Source organism: Molossus molossus, unplaced genomic scaffold (genome assembly GCF_014108415.1).
Source record: "Molossus molossus isolate mMolMol1 unplaced genomic scaffold, mMolMol1.p scaffold_m16_p_5, whole genome shotgun sequence".
Taxonomy (NCBI): domain Eukaryota; kingdom Metazoa; phylum Chordata; class Mammalia; order Chiroptera; family Molossidae; genus Molossus; species Molossus molossus.
Window position 1 is genome coordinate 69,589,004 of NW_023425388.1, and position 23,510 is coordinate 69,612,513.

The following is a 23,510-nucleotide window of genomic DNA, read 5'->3' on the forward strand; positions in this document are numbered from 1 at the left end:
ATTAACAAAGCACTTAATTTGCAGATATACATTCTAATTCAATAAAGACTACCTATCAAAATCTATTCAACAAAAATTAGCTGAGCAACAGCCATGGGCTAGGCTTGTTGTTAGGTGTTGAGTTTTAACTTGATGCACATGGACATTGTCATTCGAGAACTAATTTTGGTAGGTATTTGTCCAAAAACAACAACAAAAACACTGGTACAGCCATTATGGAAAACAGTATGGAGGTTCCTCAAAAAATTAAGAATGGAGTTACCACATGACCCAGCAACCCCTCTTCTGGGTATCTACCCAGAAAATTTAAAACATTTTGTCACAAAGTTATAGGCATCCCCTAGTTCATTATAGCATTCCTCATAGTGGCCAAGACATGGAAACAACTGAAATGTCCCTTGATAAATGATTGGATAGAGAAGATGTGGTACGTATTATACAATGGACTACTACTCAGTCATAAGAAAAGATAAAATACTGACATTTATGACAACATGGATGGAGATTGAGAATAGTGGGCTAAGCAAAATAAGTGAGACAGAAACAGTCAAGGAGTACTATATGATTTAATCATATGCGGGATATACAACCGAAAGGAACAGATGAACAAACAAGACAAACAAACAAAAACTCATAGACACAGACAACAGTATGGTGGTTACCAGAAGGAAGGGAGATAGTGATGGGTAAGTGAGATCAAATATATGGTGACAGAAGATTTGACTTTGAGTGGTGGTCATATAATGCAATATACAGATGAGGTATCATGGAATTGTACGCTTAAAACCTTTATAATTTTATCAACCAATGTCACCTCAATAAATTTAATTTAAAAAAGGGAGTTTCCTTATTTTATCCATGGCCACAATTATGTCACAACAGAAGCAACTCTAGTTGCTTCCTACCCAGGTACAGTACAGTTAAATCAGTAACTTGGAAGTGACAAGAAACATACAGAGACACTTTCCTTTCTTACTTTTTCAGCTTTATACATTCCTTCACTCCTCTTGTTTATTTCCCCAAACGAATGAATTCATGTTCCTGTTTGGTTGCTTTGCAAATGAGTATGATATCATGAATTGAGGATAATAACTTCAGGTGGAGAATAAGCACTAAGAAAAACAGCTAATAGTTTCATTTAAATGTCCTCTGTAGTAAAGAGCAGGAAGAGGAAACCTAGACAATATATAATCTAGGAGCTGAATTATTTTCAAATGGAATAATTTTCAGAGTTCCACAGAGTGACAATAGCTCTTAAATCAGATGAAAAGAAAAGCTTATTTCAGCTTCTGGGTGTACATATGACTTTTTTTTTTGCTCCCCAAAGCTAGAATTGTTCTGATAATCAGTACACAGAAGGGTTTGTCCTGCTGGGACTAAATTATAAATAAGAGAAACGTTCAGTGCCCTCAGAGGATTATACCTGTGGTAATAGTGCTTTCCATCTTTAATACACTTCACTTTCATTATAGGATTATTGCTTTCAGCCTCTCTTCTAAATGTATGGTTTTGTCAGCACAATAGCTCATATAGATAAATAGCATGAAATAGGATTCCAGTGATTATTAAACATTTTAGTGACCCTAGCTGGTTTGGCTGAGTGGTTAGAGTATAGGCTCATGGACCAAAGGTCATGGGTTCGATTTCTGGTCAAGGGCATGTACCTGAGTTAAAGATTCAATTCCCGACCCTGGTTGGGTTTGTGTGAGAGGCAACCAATCACTGTGTGTCTCTCACATTGATGTTTCTCTCTCTCTCCCCCCCTCCCTTCCTTCCACTCTAAAAAAATAATAATCCATGGAAATATATCCTCAGGTGAGGATTAAATAAAACAAACAAAAAATGACAACAACAAAGTTGATTTCTTGTACATTGGAATACCAATATCAGATATGTGTTTAAAAGATAGCATGTGTTTAAGCAATAAACATGACTTTTTATTTGTTTGTTTGTTTATATGATGACAATTAGAATACCCCAAGTCCATTAATGACTATCTAAAAAATTGGTATATTTTTCTTGGACATTTGGGAATCTTATACCTGGTGACTCTTACAGCTCTGATATAAGTAGACATGGGCAAACAGATTATGGTACATTCATTATACAGATGTATAAAATCTGACACATCAAAGACAACTGAATTACAATATTCAAAGCAAATGTTGCCCAAGTATCAGGACGAAACAACCCTGGAATGTCTTGTATCTAGAGTGATGCTACATGCGTTCAAAGTTCAGTGTGTTATCTGAATCAATAAGTACTGACTGATAATAAGCTACATGAATATTAACCACTTGCTAACCACAGAAAACTTTCTACTGGAGTATTATGATTCATTTCTGTTCACAGATCTAATATTGTTTCACATCTCTTATCAGAGACCATGTTCTCTTGTATATTGTTTGATGATCATCCAAATGCTCTTTGATGTGCAGACTAAGTGTGCAAAACTGTAAGCTCTGTTGTCACACTCCAGCTTCTCCTCTCAATTCCTCTGTCTGTCTTCTGCTCCATGTGTACTAACTGTGGGTGGACAGCATCTGCCACAACCATGATTGTGAGCAAATGAAGAACATAAGTGCACCGGAGTCCTATTCATTTCAAAATCCTTCCTTGGTGACCATGGGTGGTTTGCCCATTCAGTTACAAACACTGTTCTTAGCTGTCTCTCTCAGCAGGTGGTCTAGGATGTTCTCAGTAGCAATTGTTTCACAGGGGCCAGCTCCATGTGTCTGGACTCACATTCTGTTCCTCATGGATTTCTTTACAGAATTCAATCTTTAAGGTTCATATATGCCACAAAAATCTTATTTTCTTAACAATACTTTGTATATGTGTTGCCCATGAAACTTCTTAACTCTTTTTTGAACAATATTTATTTTTATCCTAACTCTTAACTTAATCCTTAGGTTCCTTGTTGACTAACCATGCATAAAGTAACATAATTGTTTAATTCCAAATATCTTTTAGAGAACTTTAAAAGGTGTGTCTGACTGTAATATAAGAGAAATGGGTGAATGCATTTACTTTCTTTCTAATCCAAATATTTCCTAGTTATAGATAATGCTCTCTCTGCACCACCTTCTCTCAAAATAATATCCCAAACTATAGAGTAGTTAGTACATATATAAGGAAATATTGCCCTGGAGATATCTGTCATTTATGCTTCCAAGGAAAAGCTTCTTGAAGACATCAAAACAATTAGTTCTAATATTAAAACTCAGCACCTTCTAAGTCTGGTTGCCCTTAAAATCTATGGTCTTCAGGGTGTCTTTTATCTCCTTATGCATATGCTTATATATAGTTCAAGTACTTAACTGTTGCATAATTTCATCATTGTGCCTTTCCTCAATTTAGTTTTATTCAGTTGTGTAGAATGATCCTGCCATTTATTATTGCTGTCTTCTGTTTATTCATTATAGGAATAAAATTAATTGGCATATAGATTTCAGCTTGTAAGAATGAAGGTAGGAGTAAAAGATGTAAATATAAGGAGGTGAGGGGGAAGGGTTGATGAGCTCATTATTGCTAGTCTTCTTTCAATCCTAAAATGCAGATTTTGAAATTTTACCTCCAATCTTTCAAAAGTTTGAGAGACTGTTATTTTGCCTTGATGATATTTCTGCATTACTCTAAAAGCCTAAAAAATGAGCTTAAAAACAATAGAAAATGCAGTGACATCCTGTGTGATTTTTTTTTATATTGTTGTCCTACTTAATAGATAAATAACATTTCTTTAACTTATAGACTCCCCACCATTCACATACAGACACACATTGGATTTTTCCAACCACAGAAAAATATGGTGGTTAAACATAGATTTTTAAAAAATATATTATTGTCTTGGATGGTACTACTTGATGCTTCCTTATAAATTATGAAAGTATACCATATATGACTATGTTGGTACCTGGTCAAATAACCGCATTTTGCCCATCTAATTTATTGATACTGAGAGAGAAAAATACTGCAACATGCAAATCAATTTTATCTTTTCTTGCAAAAATCTTTTGATTGAAAAATGATAAAAATAAACAAAAATAAAACCAACAAGCAGACAAAAATGTATTTATCAACTCCAGTGACAAATGCCTAGTTTCACCACTTTGTCAGTTTTTGTCCTTAGAGCAGCTATGGTTTTAAGTAGCTTGAGAGATGAGGAATGCCTATTTGTTCACATCTAGTAAATGCTCGGTAAAGTGCTTAGAATAAATTACTAAAATTATAGCACATAGATTGAAGATGTTTATTTCATGTAGACCAGTATTTTAAGCTTTAACAGCATTAAAATGTTTTAATAAACATATGTTATTTAATAAATAAATAATATAATCATATTGATTTAAGTCAGACAGCCTTTAATACATAGAAAAACATTAGTTTTATAAACATTGTTCCCTTTATATTCCCAATTCTTAACAGCTCCTGACATTTATGTTGCATTCTCTTAGCTAAATTCTAGTAATAGAAGCCCCAAGATAATAATGTAAAAACAGAAGTACAAGTTATAGAATGCTAATCATATTCCAATACAAACTACATGTCTTCCAAATACTAACTCGTGGACTAAGCAAGGAAACTCTTGACAGGGAAGTTTAAAGGCAGTAAGAAGGAAAAATAAAAATAAAAATAATATACTAAATGTGAGGCCGAACAGGTTGGAAAGACTCTTCTGAGGTGAATCATAGTAAGAAGGGGAAGTTTAGTGAGAAAACTAAAGAGGAAGTAGAAAGGGGGAAAAAAAACACACAAAATAACAGGAACCAGAGGAGAATCTTAAACTTGGAAGAAATTTTAGTGGTTGTATAGGGTTATTCTTTTAGCCCATAGTCAAAAACCTTTTACAAACCCGTGATAGGTTATGCTCTTCTGGAAAGACAGAGAGGACGGGTTGAAGGGGGGCTGAGCCAAAACAGAGACAGAGACAGAAAGAGTATATCACACACATATATAATTCAACATAGGAAGGTCATAATTCCACATTCTGAAATTGATTTCTGCAAGAGAACAGTAATTTATTTCTATCTGAGACTGAAACTACAAACCAAAAGTACTTTTGGAGTTAATATTTTCTATTTTATAGACAAGAGTGCCCGTTGTCTATCCTCTACATTTTACATGAATTTTCTGCTTCTTTTAGTTTCCTTTTTATATTAAGATGAGGTGGGTTTCTGTCTGCGACTGGTCAGAGGTTACATAGCAAATCAATTTAGAAGTCAGGATGAGAACGGGAAATCATGAGAGCCTTTATCCCGTGCTGTGTTAGTCAATGAGAGAGAGAGATGGAGATCGGATTGATAGGGCAGCAGTTTGGCTGGTGCACTAGGTCACACATGAATTCACATTTGATATACAGATAAGGTCTTCTGTCCTCTTATCTTTTCCTGAAATTATTAAGTGCTTTGATGACCTTTTTGGGAACAGTGAACAATTCTAAGTAGTGTTCAAACAACGAAGGAAAACACTTATGACATCAGAAGGACTCAGGAAATCCAAGGGAACACATTAGCATGTCATAAAGCTCTAGAAATAATTTGATTCTGAGAGGTTATTTACACTCAAAGTGCTGTTTCTGTGAAAAAGTAAAGAAATTAAACAACAAAATAGTTAATTTGTTATAGCTAAGACTTTTAAGTCAAATAGCAAACCAAAATTTCTGGATTTTTTTTTTTGTGTGTGTGTCAATAGACTTTTCTACCGTCTATTTAGAGCAGAGATCTACACATGGAGGATGGCTTTATTTGTATGTGCCTTGCATCTGTGGAGCCACAGTCAGGCAGAAAATGATGGATGAACCAGGAGATGAATAGTTTTTTCTATTGTCTTTGAATCAAAACAAAACAAAATCAAGAAAACACCACGACCAACAGAAACATAAAACATCAATGCAGTTCAAGATTTTTGCTTCAAAATATAAAGCTAAGACAAATTAGGTCAATTCTTATCTAGAAAATGCACCTCCTCGTTAGCCCGTTGGCCATCCTGTGACATATTTGAGGAGGTACCTCTGTAGCCATTATTAAACTGTGAGCTTGGGAATAATCATTCAATGAGTGCAATTAGACTATTCCAGATGGTCTTTGTATCATATAGAGGGACTTATCTTTCCCAGTCAAAGAATGCCAATTCAAAGTCTTGGAAATGTAGGTTTTAGTTTTTGTTTTCTAGTGTTATTTTTGCCTTTCTCCAAATTATTAGTGGCCTCAGTTGAACTCCTGTGAAGTCTGTGCATGCACGAATGCAATGCTAGACAGAGGGTTAGTAACACATACATGGTATTTCTTTTTCTTACATGTATATTTGTAGTTCTATAATTCATAAAATACATTCAGGAATAAGTAGTCAATGCTGTCAAAGGCAGAGAAAGAAAGGGCTTCAATAACTCCTCTTATCTTTTTTTGTTGCTGTTACTCCTCACCCAAGGATATTTTCCATTGATTTCACTGATTTCTTAGATAGAGTGGAAGGGAGGGAGGGATGAAGAGAGAAAGAGAGAGAAACATCAATGTGAGAGAGACACATCAATTGGTTGCCTCCCACATGATCTCCACTAGGGCTGGGGTTCAAACCTGCAACTGAGGTACGAGCCCTTGACTGGAATCGAACCCACAACTCTTTTGACGGTGGTGGGCCCAACACTCTGACTGCTGAGCCACACTGGCCAGGATACTCCTCTCATTTTTACAGTCATTTCCTCTTTCATTCTACTTGGTTTTTGGAAATCCAAACTCTTTTTCATCACTGCTTTTCTTTTTATTTTACAACTGTTTCACGGCCGTGGTTTTATTTCCCTTTCCCATGCTCAGTACAGATAGAATATGTTGGAAAATACTCCACGGTACTTTCTTATGTCTCTCAGTTTCTTGCTGTCCTTCTCCACAGCAGAAAGAAGCCCAAGAATTAGTGTGTATTATTGAAGTACTCCTCCCACAAAATAGCAATAGAAGTCCAGCTCCTTTTTTTTAGACTAAGTGCAACTTGGCTCATTATCCCTCAGCAAATTGTACTTTATGTTCTGGCCACAAGGCTAATTTTACTTCTATGGTATGAAATGGGAGGTTTAAATAAAAACATTTTCATTTGTTTCCTATTATTAGTCAAGTAGAATGTCCCTTTGTAATAATCCTAGAACACCTAACTCCAACTGTTTTCTAACATAATCCAGTTTTTTGTTGTTGTTGTTATTTTCTACCTGAAAATATTTAAAATATGAAACAAACTAACTGGAAGTAAGCATATCTAGAGTATTTAAAGTTCTGGCACACTTGGGGAAGATTTAACTTCTCTAAGTCTGTTTTCTATAAGATAAGGAGTACAATTAAGTTAGGTATTACAGAGTGATTTTTAAAATATGTTATTATTGATTTTTTAGAGACAGAGGAAGGGAGAGAGAAATAGACATATCGATGTGAGAAACATCAATTGACTGCCTCCAGCATTCCCCCTACTGGGGGTCAAGCCCACAACCCAAGAGGCATGTGCCCTGACTTGGAATTGAATTAGGACCTCTCAGTCCATGGGGCAATGCTCAATACTCTGAACCACACTGGCCAGACGTTACAGAGTAATAAACACTATGGAAGTAATTACATGATATCTTGTTTGTATACTGGAAAAAAAAAAGAAGGAAAGAAAAGCTATATCCTATCTGAAAGGCTGAATTCTGTTTTTATTGGCTTAAGTCTTGAGTTAATTTCCTTCTTGGCCATTAACTCTTTGAGTGGAACCATTAAATCATCCTATAACATCTTAGGTTTCTATCTATTTAAGGCTTTGGGGAATCATTCCTAAAATGTTAGTTATGAAAGGAGTCTGTAGTATATATGATTTAATTCTCTAAATTTACATATGAAGTCATTGAAGTCTGGAGAAGTATATAGGTTTTGTCACATTCTCAGAGCTGGTGACTAAAACAGCCTAGACTACACTTGGAATTTTTCCTGACTTTAGTTATGGTGTTCTTACTGCTTATTATATATAACTCTTCGAGTGGGTTATTTGGATAGGTATGGAAGGGTTGGATTTAACATGTTAAGATGTTACTTAACATCTTCTGTGAAGTGACATTCTGTGTTCACAGGATAAACAGGGAGTCCTCATAAAAGTCACAACTGAAAGGTTTTCTGTAACCCTCCAACATATGTCAAACATGATATCTCCCTAGGTATGTCAGAGTTATACAAGGTCCAGCAATTACAGTGCCCATGTGCTTCTTGGGATACATTATCTTGGACCTAATTGAGAGCAATTTAACAAATGTTTTATTTCATGATTAGTCCTTATTGGCTGCTGAAGAGCCAAGGCTGCTGTCCACAGCACCAGACCCATCTCTGGTATTCCCAAAGTCATTCTGACAAGCTCAACTGCTAAGACAATTGCAATCTAGATCTTAAATGCAATAATGAAGCTTTGGGAGTTCATCTTACTCTGCTACCTCAATTGCAGATGACCTCACTTGAGTAGCATGGGGCAGAGGGATGTTAATTATGTGGTCAGGGAAAAGAGGTGCAAACGTGAAGGGAAATTGCCCTTTCACTCAATAACAACCCTCTACCATTCTATCACCCCCACTGAGGTGACAATTTTATCATCGCATTAAAGGTCTCATATGACTAAAAGGATCCTCAGTGACTAACTGACCAATTGCATGTGCTTAGGATGTTTCATGTAATACTGGCCTGGAGGTAGGTCTTGCTTTGAAAAATTCAGTATAAAACTATAAAACTTAAAAAAAATTAATTTACAAGCAAATAAATTGGATATCAGGATTTGTGGTAGGAGGGTTGATTATTCAAATTTTAGAATTCATTGCTTTAAAATGTTCAATACTGAGAGTCTTTAAATAGAGTGCCGCCACAGGAATGCACATGTCCTTTCACTTATTAAAAAAAATCCAGTAAACAGTTGTTCAGGAAGTAATCCATTGTGCACAGGAAGGTGTATGTGCACAATGTTTGCAGAGTTTTCTTGGCTTCAACATTGAGAGAATGAATCAACCCTGTGCATACTTTCACAGTTATAAATCCATTTATGATCCTGACCAAGGAATCAAGCAAAGAACCATGTGCTTAAAAACAAACAAAAAAAATATATATACCAGCTGTCCTGTAATAATTATTAATAATGCTCTCTTCATTCTCAAAAATGTCCTTGTTTGGATGATAAATTACATGGTCACTTTACTGATAGGGTTGCTGCACAATGCAATAAGCTCAGTGTTAGCTTGAATATGGAATGGCATTGCACAAATAAAATTTAGCTCAGAGCAGTGCCATTAGGACATTCATCCATTAGTTTGTTATGTATTATTCAAACTTGAGCCCATACCTATTGAGCACTCTGTCAGTAAATACTTTTGAGCAGTTGACTGAGCATTGTATGTAGGGTGCCAGAAATTCAAATGAGAGCTGTAGATGGGTAAAGTATATAATATGTGTGTTGCATGTGTCATTTAATATTTAATACAAGAGGGTGCAGTTCACATTGTATAAATGAGGAACCTGGTCTACAGAGGTTATTCTTGCTTATTCTTATGCAGTGGAAAGTTGAAATTTATAGCCACTCATTATTCAAATGTTTCACTTGTCCCTTCATCATTTTACCTTTTAGGCCGAACTGAGAGATGCATTAAAGAATCTTGTGCTTATTATATGAGAGAGAATAGACAGAGGTGATGATGAAAAAGGACAGAGCCCTCCTAAACATAGTAGCTTTCTGAGCTGTTGGGACCATCCATTGGGAGAACTTTTGTAGGCCCTACCTGGGAAAGTATGACCCATGTGGACCCACTGATAGGGGCAACATAGCCGTCAGCCCAATGGATGATCTGATGTTACATATATTCTTCCATTTGGTTGGACTGCCATTCATTCACTATCCAAATGCCAAGAAAAGTTACGTTCTTTTTTTTACTCCATAGAAATTCCCGTCCTTTTACCAACCCTGTCCTTTATCCTCAGCAAATACATATTATATAATGTGCAACAGTTTCTAAAATTATAAGATTAAAGTCCAAAAGAAACAAAACAAAAATGAAAGAAATAAAATAAAAAAAGGAGAGAAGACAGGAAAGAACTTTAGAAATCCTGAAACACATGCAAAACAATGAAGTCAAATAAAAATGGAGGATTCTATCATTAAGTTTCCTAAAAAGCAATGCTTTCAAATCATAGCACTCTAAGGATGTTAAAGAAGCACCAGGATCCTCCAGGCTCCCATGTGGCAACAGCAGTGTATAAAGAAACTGGTGGTTCCCTCTTCCAAGCCCCCATCCACCCCCGCGAGTTCCTCAGATATAGCTAAGAAATCAAGACAAATTAAGCCATGCTTAATGAAATCACAGCAAGGAAAGAAGTTTTGGTTAGCCACGAGAGGCATTCGTAGCTGACATGATGATCTGCTTACCAAAAGGAATTTTCTTTATAAACTAGCATAAGGAGTGGTTATGTCTTTTCTGCCACGCAGGAAAATCTGAAATGGCCATTATTATTGGTCTAGGTATAGTAAGAGAAAACTAGAACAAGAATGTATTAGGGTTAGAGTTAGCTACATACTACAGAAAACCCAAATAAAGTGGCTTCAACAAATCAGGGCTTTTCGATTCCTTTTAGGTAAAACAGACCAGAAGAGGTAGCCAGGGCTGAAATTATATCATTACTGCCCTGGAGCTATCATTTTACTTTATTATGTGTGGCTTCCACCCTCAAAGGTCAAGTTTTGGAGCTCCGGCATGACACTTCTTCAGAGAACATCCCTGGAGCCTCTATGTACTGACTTTTATTTTCATCTCATGGGCTATTGCATCTACCAGGGAGGCTGCAAAATGAAGGTTTTTAGCTGGGCTCACTGCCAATAGTACAGATATGCTCTTTTGTCGGGAGGGGAAGAATAGATACTGGGAGGGACTCAGACGGAGCTTGTGTTTTATAATTGAACTGCACAGGATGGCTGGGAAACAGAAGGTCCCTCACCTGATAAGCAGTTCACTGAGGAGCTGCTGCTCTAGTGACTGTACCTCTGACAGCCTGACTCTGGGGTTCCCAGATACCAGGATGGGCCTGGCATAGAGACTTCTCCCCTTTGCAAGTAAGGGGCTTCCCTATACATTCTGAGTGCTGCTGCTTTTCTTTCCGTTAGTAAGACTTTAGGAGAAAGGCAGTAATTCTTCCTGACTTAAGGGAAACAGAAGTACCTCAGGAAACACTGCGCACAAACATACTGTGGGGCCAGCAAAATGAAATGCCTTGCTTTGCTAATTCTACTGCTTCAAAACACATCCCTTACTAGAGGTTATGTAAAAGATCCAAATTACATGGTGGTTACAGCATTAGCGCAGGAAAGTCATTTCTCCTTCTCTAACCTCCATTCCTGCTGGTTAACAAAAAGGAATGAATCTCCTCAAAGTGCGCTTACATTGTTGGCCTTTCATTGTTTATGTCCATTTAACTGAGTACCTGTTCTAGTCTGGACACTCAAATATGCAGCACTTCATTGTACAGGGTGAGAATCCACTCTTGTTGACATGTTGCAGATGTTCTTGGTTTTGGAGCTCTGTTTGGAGGAACTTTGCATTGATCTTATTACAGTCTTCTCCGGGATGGCTACGTGTCAAGGGATGTGTGCAAAGTACTTGGCACATGCATGCGTCCCAGGAAAGGAACACCCAGTAAGTGTCAGTTATCATTATTGTTAGTTTCAGTGTTGTTGGCTCCTTGCTCCTTGTGAACCTCAATGATTATTCCATTTGTAATCTTTTCCTCACATTAAGACAAAGGTAATAATACATACTCATTCTCACCATTTCCCTCCTCTCCCAGTGTCCTCCTTCTTGTCTCTCTTTTTTTTTAATTCTCACCCGAGGACATATTTCCATTTTTTGTTCAGATAGAATGGGAGGGATGGGGAGAGAGAGAGAGAGAGAAACATCAATGTGAAAGGGACACATCGAGTGGCTGCCTCCTGCACAACCTCAACCAGGGCCGGGGACAAACTGCAACCGAGGTACGTGCCCTTAGCGGGAACCAAACCCGGGTCTCTCTGGACCGCAGACCGACGCTCTAACCGCTGATCCTAACTGGCCAGGGCCCTTCTTGTCTCTTTATACACTTCTGTGCTTGCCTCTGACCTCACCGCAGCACAAAATGCCAGTCTTTTCAGGTTGTCTTGGGGGACTTCTGAACTAATATAATCAAATCTGGACAGATGGCATGCATGCAAATAGCTGATCAATAGTTCACTTCCGATATACTCATCTTTAATGATCAGGCCCACCAGAAAGAATAATGAGAGTTTCCTATTTATTGAACACCGACTGCCACGTGCTCTGCAATGTGGAAACACATTCCATAGTTTCCTATAAATCAAATCATCAGATTCCTTTGACTCGTGGTTTCGGCTCAGGTGTTGCTTCCTCTGAGTGGTTTTGTTGCCTGACCTCTCTGCCCTCTCCCAAAGTTCTTGGCTCAGAAACAGCATAATAAATTCCAATCTCATCATCATTAACTGTCAACTGGAAATCCACAGCCAGGTGAAGGGTAGAATGGGAACCCATGTCTTATCACTAAAGCATGCTGGATCTCTAACAGCTCATTAGCATACCGTATACAAGCATTCTGCTCTTAATTAGTTACGTGGTGTGAAAATTAAGTAGTATTTCTTTGCAGTTTCCCCTTGTGTGGGAAAAAGGGGAGGAAAGAGGTTGACTAACAGTGGAAAGGGGTGTTGGAGCTAAGTACAAGATTTGAAGTAATTGTCACTCTGGAGACAAAACAGCTAGCAAACTGAAGGAGAGAAAATAAAATATTTCCCTTATGTTAAAAAAATACCCAGAGACAAAAACCTCCTGTCCCCCATTCTTGCTGATAGTTATTTGAAGGAAAAACTTTTTAAACATTTAAAGCAAAAATAAAACATGCTGTCTCTGATTTTGATGTGAGAACACAACTTATGTTATAGCAGTAGCCCAGGTGGCGGGAAATGGACGAGCGCCAGAGTCATAAGCTGACTGGAGAACTGTCGTGGGGCCTTGGTTGTTTATCCCAGAAACATTTTAGGAAGCCTGTTCGTGAGCCCCAAAGAATGACCAAGATAGTTACGTTGTTGAATACAAAATTTCTTCCCATCTGTGTGAAGGATGGCGTACCACTCGACTGTTTCTGGACAGTTGTTATGACACTAGTGTGAGGCCAGGTACCACAGGGAGAGATTTTCCCTCTTAAGAGCGTCCTCACCTTGGAACAGTTCTGTAGATTGCTGTGGCCAGAGCAGCAGGGTGTATAAACTAAAGCCATATTCTGGTAGACGATAAACTGTTTCTGTAAGAGTTTCTTCTTATGGGGAAGCAGATGGTAGGGCTATGAGCACTCTATATGTGGATTTGAAAATTACCATATCATCAAAAGGACAGTTGTAAACCTGTTAGGAGAGAAAGCACCACATGCGGTTCCACATTGAGCCTTAATAGAAATACATCCCTGTAATCTTTTGAAAATCATATCTACCTCAAACAAGTGCCAAGTTTCCCATTAATAAAATAATTTCCACGGGAACTTTAGCCTTTCTCTAGGTGACCCTTCACTGGGGAGGAGGGAAACTGACAACTCTGCTGTTCTTGGGCACATGCTTTTTCATGCCAAAGATAGTCTCCAGTCAAACATGTGCAGTGTTATAAATCTGTTTAAAACAAGAGACTGATCTCTCACCAACCTCCTTCAACTGAAAATCAACATTTAAGGAAGCATCAATATTCATGTAGTACATAGACACTAGAAAATGGTTGTCATATTACTAAGGAGATTATCAAAGAAATAGATGACTCTAAACTACAGATTTGGAAAATAAGTGGATTTAAAATGGAATTGGGCTGATAAGTTTAATACCATTTAGCCATCCCCACCACCATTTTCTCTTCTCTAAATCTTTATCCCTTCTCTCTCTTGTTCTCTTTTGATTTATAGCAAAGCAGAAATACTGAACTATCTCCCTTAGCTCCTTTGAGCCTCCCAGGGAATCTGACCTCAGAAACTGAACAGTGTCAGCATTCAGCGAGGCTGCACCCCCTTCCAGAATATGGGAAATGTCACAAGGCCATTTCATTGGCCAAACTTGACAGGCAGTCAATTCCAGATAACTCTTACTTTGGTCCAAAGTTAAGTCCAGATTAAAAATGTAATCTGAAAGAACACACAGAGAATTTGTTATCTCTTCATCCCAGAAGAGTGAATCTTTAAGGGTTTTACTAGACAGAGAGAAGAGACCAGGAAGGTAGTAGAATGTACTGAGCATCTTTCACTAATTTGCTGAGCAAATATACCTAACATTCTGCAGAACTAGCAGATGACTTAATAGCAAAAGGTGGTATTTCCCTTTAGTGAGACAGGCAGGTGGTAACAGCTAAGTGCAAACTAACATGCAGACATTTTCATTGCCCTCCTGCCTGGTAGCAACACACCATTTTCAGAGGGAGCCTCTCAGAAATGATCTGTGTTTTCCTCTACACTTGCTTCTGGTTCTCCCAAATGTGTCCCATTCCCATCTGACTAAAGAAGCAACAGGTGACTCCCTTTCACTTTCAGTAAAAATCCTGGCCACATAGCCATACTGCTACATTTCCTGGGAAGTCAAAGGATGCAACAAAGAGAAAAGATTTTATATGTAGATGAATATTAGTAGGTCAAGTCATTCATTGTTTGGATTGGGTCTTATAAATACAAGGTCATATTTCTAGAACTCTGTACTTTAAAACATAAAATTGTTGATATCATGAAAAGCAATATAAAATTGTAATAGTGATATGTGCTTCACAGAAGGATATTTTACTCCGTAGAAGTGAAGCTGAAGATATTTTTTTTAACTTTTTTTCTTTATTGATTTTTAGTGAGGGGGAGAGAGATAGAAACATCAGTGAGAGAGAACATCGATTGGCCACCTCCTGCATGTCCCCCACTGGGGATCAGGCCCACAACCTGGCCATGTGCCCTGACCAGGAATCGAACCGGCTGGGCGAAGCTAAAGATATTTAAACATGGCACTCAAAATAGTTTCTTACCAATTATATGTGACTATAAAAAATGCATCCTTTTACGTGGTAGATGAATCAATTTCTACAATTGAGAGCTTACATAGTTCATCATGATCATCTTCCCATCTCTGTCTTGATCACATGCTTCCCTATCTTAGTCACTCATAAACCAGCGGCCTTATACCAAATTTTTTTTCTTCCTCTTCTACCAAGTGTTACCTTCTCTTTGACCATTAGAGAGCAACAGGTTTCCCCAGTGAGAGTGGGTAGAGCCACAGAGCCTAGCCCATAGAACATTTTCCTAACCAAACCATTACTTTAGTAGCCGCAGGCTTTCTACTCACTGAGCACCCACAAACCAGCTTCTGTGAGTGCATCTGAACCCCTCAATCCCCACACCTGTCTAAGGAGGGACCCAGGGGAAGATTCTAAGAACACAAAATTGAAAGTTATGATTTTGATAATTCCAGGCTTCCCCAGTACATTTTCTTTTCCTTCTGCTTGCCTCCCTCTTAAGCACACAATGTCCTTTGGAATTCTTTCCCTGTTCCCTTAGCAAAATGTGCTAAATGATTTATGACCAGAAATGTACTGGCTTCTTTTCTGTGCAATGGTAACGTTTTTGATACATATCTAAACAAGTTTTAGTAGCTCTGTGTATGTGCACCAAAAAGTACCTGCCATCTATCCGGTGCCCAAAGCGCACACCAGAGTGAAGAGAGAGTTACATGCCTTCGGCTCAAAAGTTTAGACTCCCACGCAAGACCTTGAACATTTTGTTGAGTCAGAGTTGTCAATCCATCAATACAAAAAGATGCATCTAGCCCTGGCTTGTCAGTTTGGCTCAGCAGTAAGAGCATTGGCCTGTGGATCGAAGGGTCTAGGGTTCAATTCCCTGTCAAGTGCAGGTATCTGGGTTGCAGGTTCAATTTCAGCACTGGTTGGGGTCATGCAGGAGGCAACTAATAGATGTGTCTCCCTAACGTCAATGTCTGTCTGTCTGTCTGTCTCTCTCTCTCTGTCTCCCTCCTTTCCACTCTATCTAAAAAGCAATGGAAAAATATCCTTGCATGAGGGAAAAAAAATGTATCTGTGGGAGGATGCAAGACTACCTTGATATGGAGTGAGGAAGGGAATTTATCAGTATTTATATCAATTTATTGCCTAAAATCTAGAAGCCCAAGAAGACAGAAATCTTCTCTTCACACCACAATGTGGAGTGTATAGTTTATGATTTCTACTTTCCTGATAGTTAAAATCAAATTTGAGAATCAATCTCACTAAGTCAAAGGCACAACAACAGTTGGTAACTATTGATTCTGTTTGTGTAGCCAAAGGAAGTGATGCTGGACTGTCTACTCTTTAAGTACAACAGTCCTTGCCTAAGGTGAGACACACCTAAAACTTAAAATGGCAGATAGAGTATGAATATTTCTGTCTCCATTTGGATCAGAAAAAATAGTAAGGAAATGGCAAGGAAGAGGATCCATTGGACTCATTAGAGAAGTGAGTTAGTATTTATTACATTTTCAAATTAGTCTTCTGTTGTATACATCAGCGACATAGGGTATTAAAATGTTTGCTCAATCCTCTTAGTTTTATTTAGGAAAAAGATGTGAGTGCAGATTCACATACCCAGATGGAGAATAGCAACACATTCTAGTGGCAAAGAGACTGAGCAAAATTAGAGCATTTTGGAAAGGAGGTTTCCAAGATCAGTACATTCTGGGAATGTGCTCACAGTTGGCTAAGAATTTTCTGAAGAACCCAGTCGTCAGAAAGATTGGGTGCAGGACACCGTGATAATTTTCTAGATAAGCAATTGTTTCCTAAACAGGAAATGGTACAAACCACAGATCACTTCAAGCAAAGAAAAACTTGGGGGGGGGGGGGAAGAAATTCAAAGCTCCGAGAAAGATTGAGCTCAAGTACGAGTATGCCATGAAGAAGAGGGAATAAGCTTTCTAAATAGCAAGGGAATATGCTGATAATTCAATGTGATGTGAAGATAATAAAAATGCAGAGGAGCACTGACTTCATAAACAGACACAGTCTATCACAGGAGAGGGAAGCTGTAGCCTGTAGCTCCAATTTATAAGGTAAGGTGAGACTGTCTCAGGCAATCCCCTTCTACATCTGAGAGCCCCAGGATCAGAAAGATACCGATAACCGGAAATGAAAGGAGAAACCAACAACAAAAATGATTAAAGAACTTGAGGACACATGAAGAAAGATTAGAAGAACAAAATAGCTCTAGTTTCCCTGTGATAACCAGAAGGGAATATTCATGATCACTATCTACAAGTGCTATATCAAAAAACTGTAAACACTGGGAGGAAAAGGAATGATTTACAGTACTGTGATACCAAGGTAGATGTGGCTAAGGGTAATAGGATAGAATTACACTATGCAAAACATAATTGGAAGCTCTAGAATATGGTTCAGAAACAGTAACTGTGCACAGACTTTTTCACATGCCCTGAATGCACACTCCCCCAGGTGATGCTCTGTCTCTGCCTAAACCTCTACCCACATCAACAAACACTCACAAAGAAGCACTTCACCGAAGGCTGAATCTCCTGCAGGAAATGCTGCCTTGGACTTGGGGCCCAGGTTCTCCCTCCCCAAGGCACAGATGCATACTACTCGGCTCCCAGTTCTCTAAGCCTCACAAATGTTGATCTGGTTCAGGCCAGAGAAATGAGAACCTAAGAGTTGTGTTCCCCCTCCACCCCACCCCACCCCACCTCACCCTGGAGCCTCCCCCAGGTAACCTGTGCTCCTTCTAGGTGTCCCATGCAGTGCTAATGACCTGGCAGATCATGCATTGGTCTCAAAACTGGTCCCAAGACTACACACTGAGAAATAATTAGAAATTCTATTGTAATTTTTATCTATGTTTTTATTATTTTTTATTTATAATATACTCATATTATTTATTTGGGATCATGTGCTTTAAATATATTTTTTTAAATCTGCATATTACTGGATAGGAAGGAGACTTCTAGAAGTCAAAGAGTCTTATGTATAGCTAGAGGTCTCAGTAAATATCAAATGAGATAAAGCTTGTTTTTTAAGCCCTTCAGGAAGTTAAATATGCTATACAAATGTAAAAAAGGGGGGGGGTCTTAATTGGAAGGATTGGAAGGAAGGAGTGTTTAACATCCCTTTCCGTGGAGAAAGACAATCAATCACCTGAGCACTTCTTTCTAAATGCAAAGTAAAGATTTGACCCTACTTGTGAGGCAAATACATAAACTTGGAACTGTATCCTCTCTCGAGCAACAGCCCATATCTGATAAACTGCAGGTGGAAGACTAAGGAGAAAAACTACAGGAAAATGAAAGTATTTTGAGCTGAAGCAAAGAGGAGAGAACAAGAAGCAATGCTATTGCAGGGGATGCAGCTAGCTGTCGGGGTGGCAGGGAGGGACGCAGGACGTATAAGAGTCAAACACTCTTTTATACCTGAGGGTGTTTGTTACCAAAAGAACTCTTCAGTTATTTGCACACTCAGACAACAGAATAACATATTATTGCAAGCAACTTGACCACAGCATTACATACCAGTGCCACCAGTACCACAATTACACATATTTATGTAGGGTTTTCTGAATTAAAAACTAGTTTCATGCACATCAGTATCATATTGGCCTGTAGCTGTGAAATATACAGAAGTCATCTATCAAGGTGGTATAAACCTTACATAGGAAAGAACACACATATAATTATGAGAAACAATGACCATAAGAAAAAGCTTTGGTGACATTTTTCAATTTTAGTTTATATTGTAGACTGTCAGGACTGAAAATGAACCGGTCTAAATTCTTCATCATTTGTAAGAAAAATATAGCCATTGGATGTTGTCATATACCCAGAGAGCAATATTAGAACATACAAACCATATTGTTATGGGTGTTTTTAACTGCTACCTGTGGCCCAGTGTGTCATGAATAAGCTAAAATAAATGCTATTAAGTAAATACAGTTGATTGAGGTATATGCTTTGTTGGTAAGATAGCATTGGCATTTTAAGATTGACATGTTCTTGTATAGCTAAATGTATGTTGTGAAATTTTATCTGCTAAATGCATAGCAACTGAACAATTTTACAGAATTTTGAATTTCTGTTGTAATTACTAAAAATATTGACAGCATTAGCACACCAATCAACTGATATCATTTGGTTAAAAAAGAAAGAGAATATTTGTGTAGGGTCAAGCGAGATTCAAACATCTATAGAATAGGTGAAATAAGGACAGAATGACTTATTAAAAAACAAGGGTTTTATTCATGCAAGATAATACTCCAATAGTTTTCAGGAGTGTTACATATAAACCATTTGCTAAGAAAGCATAAATTATGCATAAATGTCACTCTCTCTTTTTTATTGAGTAGCCCTTTGCATTATTATATACACAAAAATAGATCATTCTAGAAGCTTATGCTCACCTGAAAATAGTAGGCAGTTGTGTTCACCTTCAGGAAACAGAGCTAAGATGTAATATTTTCTTATTACTTTCCTATTGGCCATATTTGCTTCCTAATTTAAATTATGGGCCTAGTTGTTACTTAGAATATGATACATTTTTTTTTTTTTTTTTTATCCTCACCCAAGGACATTTTTTTGTTTTTTGTTCAGCTAGAGTGGGAAAGGGAGAGAGGAAAAGAGAGAGAGAGAGAGAGAGAAACATCGACGTGAAAGGGACACATTGAGTGGTTGCACCTGCACGACCCAACCAGGGCCAGGGACAAACTGCAACTGAGGTATGTGCCCTTATCGGGAACCGAATCCGGGTCTCTTTGGACTGCAGGCCGACGTTCTAACTGCTGAGCCAAATTGGCCAGGGCAGAATATGATACATTTTTATAAAAAAGTTTCTATCACCTAACTATAGTAAAATGTTTTTAAATATTTCTTTTTCTAGAATTCTGTTAAATTTTAATAAAAAATAAAAAACTTTGAAAAAATTGTTTCTGACCCTCTAAATACTAAGGTTCTCAAATATACTAATTATTTTTTAATGGAGAGGACCCTTACTCAATTTTTTTAAAAAAAGAATTTAGTAAAGTTTCTATATTTAGCTGTTATTATTAATGCTCACCTAAAAATAATATTTTGAAAGCTATTGAAATTCAAAGGAGACTGATACAAATGGTAAGGATAATAATGAGGGTTGGAAAACAATTTGGAAGAAGATAGATTTCAACCTTAGATTTACTCATTAATTTTGCAGAAAGGCAATCGTGTTAAATTTAGATCAGTAGGCCATAGGAATCCACATTTTTCATTCTTTTATGAGAATAAGATAAAGGACAAGAAAACAAGCTGGAATCAAAGAATTAGTCCAAAGTAAGTAGGTGACAAGCTAGGGTCAATGAGCGTCAGTTTTAATTCCTCTCATTTTACCTGATAATTGTCAGGTTATTAATTTTATAGGGCTAATTAATAATACTCATCCTTAATGAGGCACTGCAAAATTCTGAGCTATTAAGGAAAGTCAAAGTATGTTTCTGTGTTTATTGAGGAAATAAGTAGTTTAAAAAGTTTTCAATAGAGCCTTGGCCAGTTTGGCTCAGCCATTGGAGCGTCGAACCGCAGACCAAAAAGTCACACATTCAATTACAGGCAACCGCACGTACTTCAGTTGCGTTTCGGTCCCCAGCCCTGGTTGGCCCTGGTCAGGTCCTGCGGGAGGCAATCAGTCGATGTGCCTCTCTCTCGAGTCTATGTTTCTTTCTCTCTCTTTCTCTCTCCTTACCCCTCCCACTCTATCTGAAGATCAATAGAAAAGTGTCCTCAGGTGAGGATTAAAAAAAAAAAAAAAAGTTTTCAATAGAAGAGTTGAAACAAGAAAAAGACACAAAGAATAATATTTACTTAACTATTCAGTGATTTAACTACTATTTATGGGGTACCTACTATGTATCAGAAACCCTCAGTAATGAGGTTAACAAGTAATAAGCAAGACTAAAAATATCCCTGGAGCTTAAATTCAAACAACCACATAGTTCTTTTTGTTCTTGCTAATTCTCAAGCAGGTATATAAGCTGATTCTGTGCTCTCTTTTGTTGTTATTGTTGTTTATTTCATAATTGGCAGAAAAAGCTTAAAACAAATCTACTTAACTTTATATAGGAAAGTACAATAATAATACCACCACTGTATCACATAATCCAAATTTGTTACCGAAAATAATCATACTGTACTACTCTTTGCTTGCAATTAATTCCTATATGATTAGTCAAGAAATAATCCAAAGACTGTTGAAAAGCAGAAAGGACAGAAGATAATGAAAGGAAAGGAAGAGTACTAAGACCAAGAAAATAGTAAGCATTTGTTATGGACGGAATGTTATGTATTCCCCAAACTCATACGTTGTGACCCAATCAATGCCCAGTGTGACGGTAGTAGGAGGTGGGGCCTTTGGGAGGTGATTGGAGCTGAGGATGGAGCCCTCATGGATGGGATTGGTACCCTCATACCAGAAACTTCAAAGATCTCTGTCACCCCTTCTATCATGGAAGGACACAGCAAGAAGGTGGCAGTCTGTGAACCAGGAAGCAGGCTCTCCTAGACACTGAATCTTCTGGTGCCTTATCTTGCACTTTCCAGCTCCAAAATTGTGTAAAATAAACATTTTTTGTTTAAATCACCACGATGGCCCTGGCCTATTTGGCTCAGCAATTAGAGCATCAGCTCGCGGGCCAGAGAGTCCCAGGTTCAGTTCCCACTAGGGCCATGTACCTTGGTTAGTTTGTCCCCAGCCCCGGTGGTGGGTGGCAACCACTTGATATGTCTCTCTTGCATTGATGTTTCTCTCTCTCTTCCTCCCTCTCTCCCTCTTACTCTATCTGAAGATGGAGGCAAAAATGTCCTTGGATGAGAATAAAAAAAAAAAAAGAAAAATATATAAACCATAGGATGTAGTATTTTTGTGATAGCAGCCCAGTCTAAGACAGCATCCATGATAGAGGAAGAATACTTTACATATTGTGTGATTGTGGCTTACCATTTACTCTTTCTTCTCGCTGGTTTCTAAGGGACATGAATATATGCATAGCTTGTGCATACTCCCTTTGTGAATGTGCACCAGATTTATGAGTCTGTCAGCGTCCAATGCTTGGCTGTTTGCTTTCAGTGGGGTCAGAGCATGGGATGGGACTCTGAGGCTGAAGGGCAAACCTTTGACCTCCCATCCTAAATTCAAAATCTACACACCAATGTGCCTTGCTTAAGGAGCACACACTTTGCTATGGAAACCACACCCTGGGCCCTGCCCAAAAGAGCTCCTGACATGGGACTTGGAAGCAGATGGCCCAAAGCATGGCATTCCCAGATGCAGAGGACCAGGCAGGAAGTGCTTGCTGCCCCAGGGTACAGCATTGGAAAAAAGATAAACAGGCATGTTTCCCGCTGCCGAGGGCCAGTAACTTGTGCGACTCCTAAAACGTGACCCAATCCACATCAGGATCTGATCCATCCTTTCTCTCCTTTCTTACTTCAAGTGAAGAAAAGAGGAGATGAGATGGATTGAATTATTCCACTTCAGGGAAGATGAGGTGCCAAGGACACCGAATAAAGAAGAGAAGGATACCGATCACAGGAGACGTAGATAAATTATATCAGAGATTTAGAGGGGATCAGCTATTTTGAGTGGCCTTTCAACTCTTTACTTTCGACCTTTTGGGTATGTGGTTTATAACGATAGGTGAAGGCATATTATATATTAATCATGCCATCAATGCGCTGTTCTGTTACTTCCTCCAACCAATTCTTCAACTTCACTCAAGCTGCAAATCACACTATCAAGATGGAAAACACCTGTGAGGTCATAGCGTGTCCCTTCTCTTGAGCAGTGTCAGGAAAGCCAGGCTTTCTCTCAGTGTTTTGCAAAAGTGATGTTCTCTCTTCCCCCGCGGGTGTGCACGAAGGTTTGCCCGAATGTGCCTGCCTTGCTGGTTGGTTTTGCACAGAGACAGATTTTAAACGCATCAGGGGAAAGCAGCTTTTGCTAAATGTTTTATAACGTGTCAGGAAGCCTTTATCGAACATTTAATCCAAACCCTGGCTTTGAACCAGGGAGGCATACCATTCCGTAATTAATTTTTTTACCTTCTTTTGCTAATCGCTGATAAAAAGCTTAATTCTATTAACAACTTGACTTGACAAATTGCACCGCTCAATGGAAGCGTTTAGAAATTAATTATGCATTTTATTGCATTAGATCGGATAAACAGGGAAGCACCAGCAAGAAAAAGGGAAGAAGGAAAATGGTTACAAAATAAATACCCCATTGGTGTCTTACTATTTTCATTACAACTCAATGTGTCACCTAAAAAATAAATAAATAAACATATAAACCTCTCAAAGAACACCTCCCACATTAGAAATACAACATTTTTTTTTTTTTCCTGGAAGCATACATTTTTTTGTCCCCCTAAAGCCCAAGCTGATTTAGATTCCTAGAGGGACTTCTTGTCTTCTTG

General features: G+C 38.1%; 1 protein-coding gene across 2 annotated transcripts in view; it reads left to right on the forward strand.

Moving 5' to 3' along the window:
• Nucleotides 1-23,510, forward strand: part of LOC118616867 (limbic system associated membrane protein) — a 662,882-nt gene that overhangs the window by 151,037 nt on the left and 488,335 nt on the right. The gene's annotated exons all lie outside the window — the stretch shown is intronic.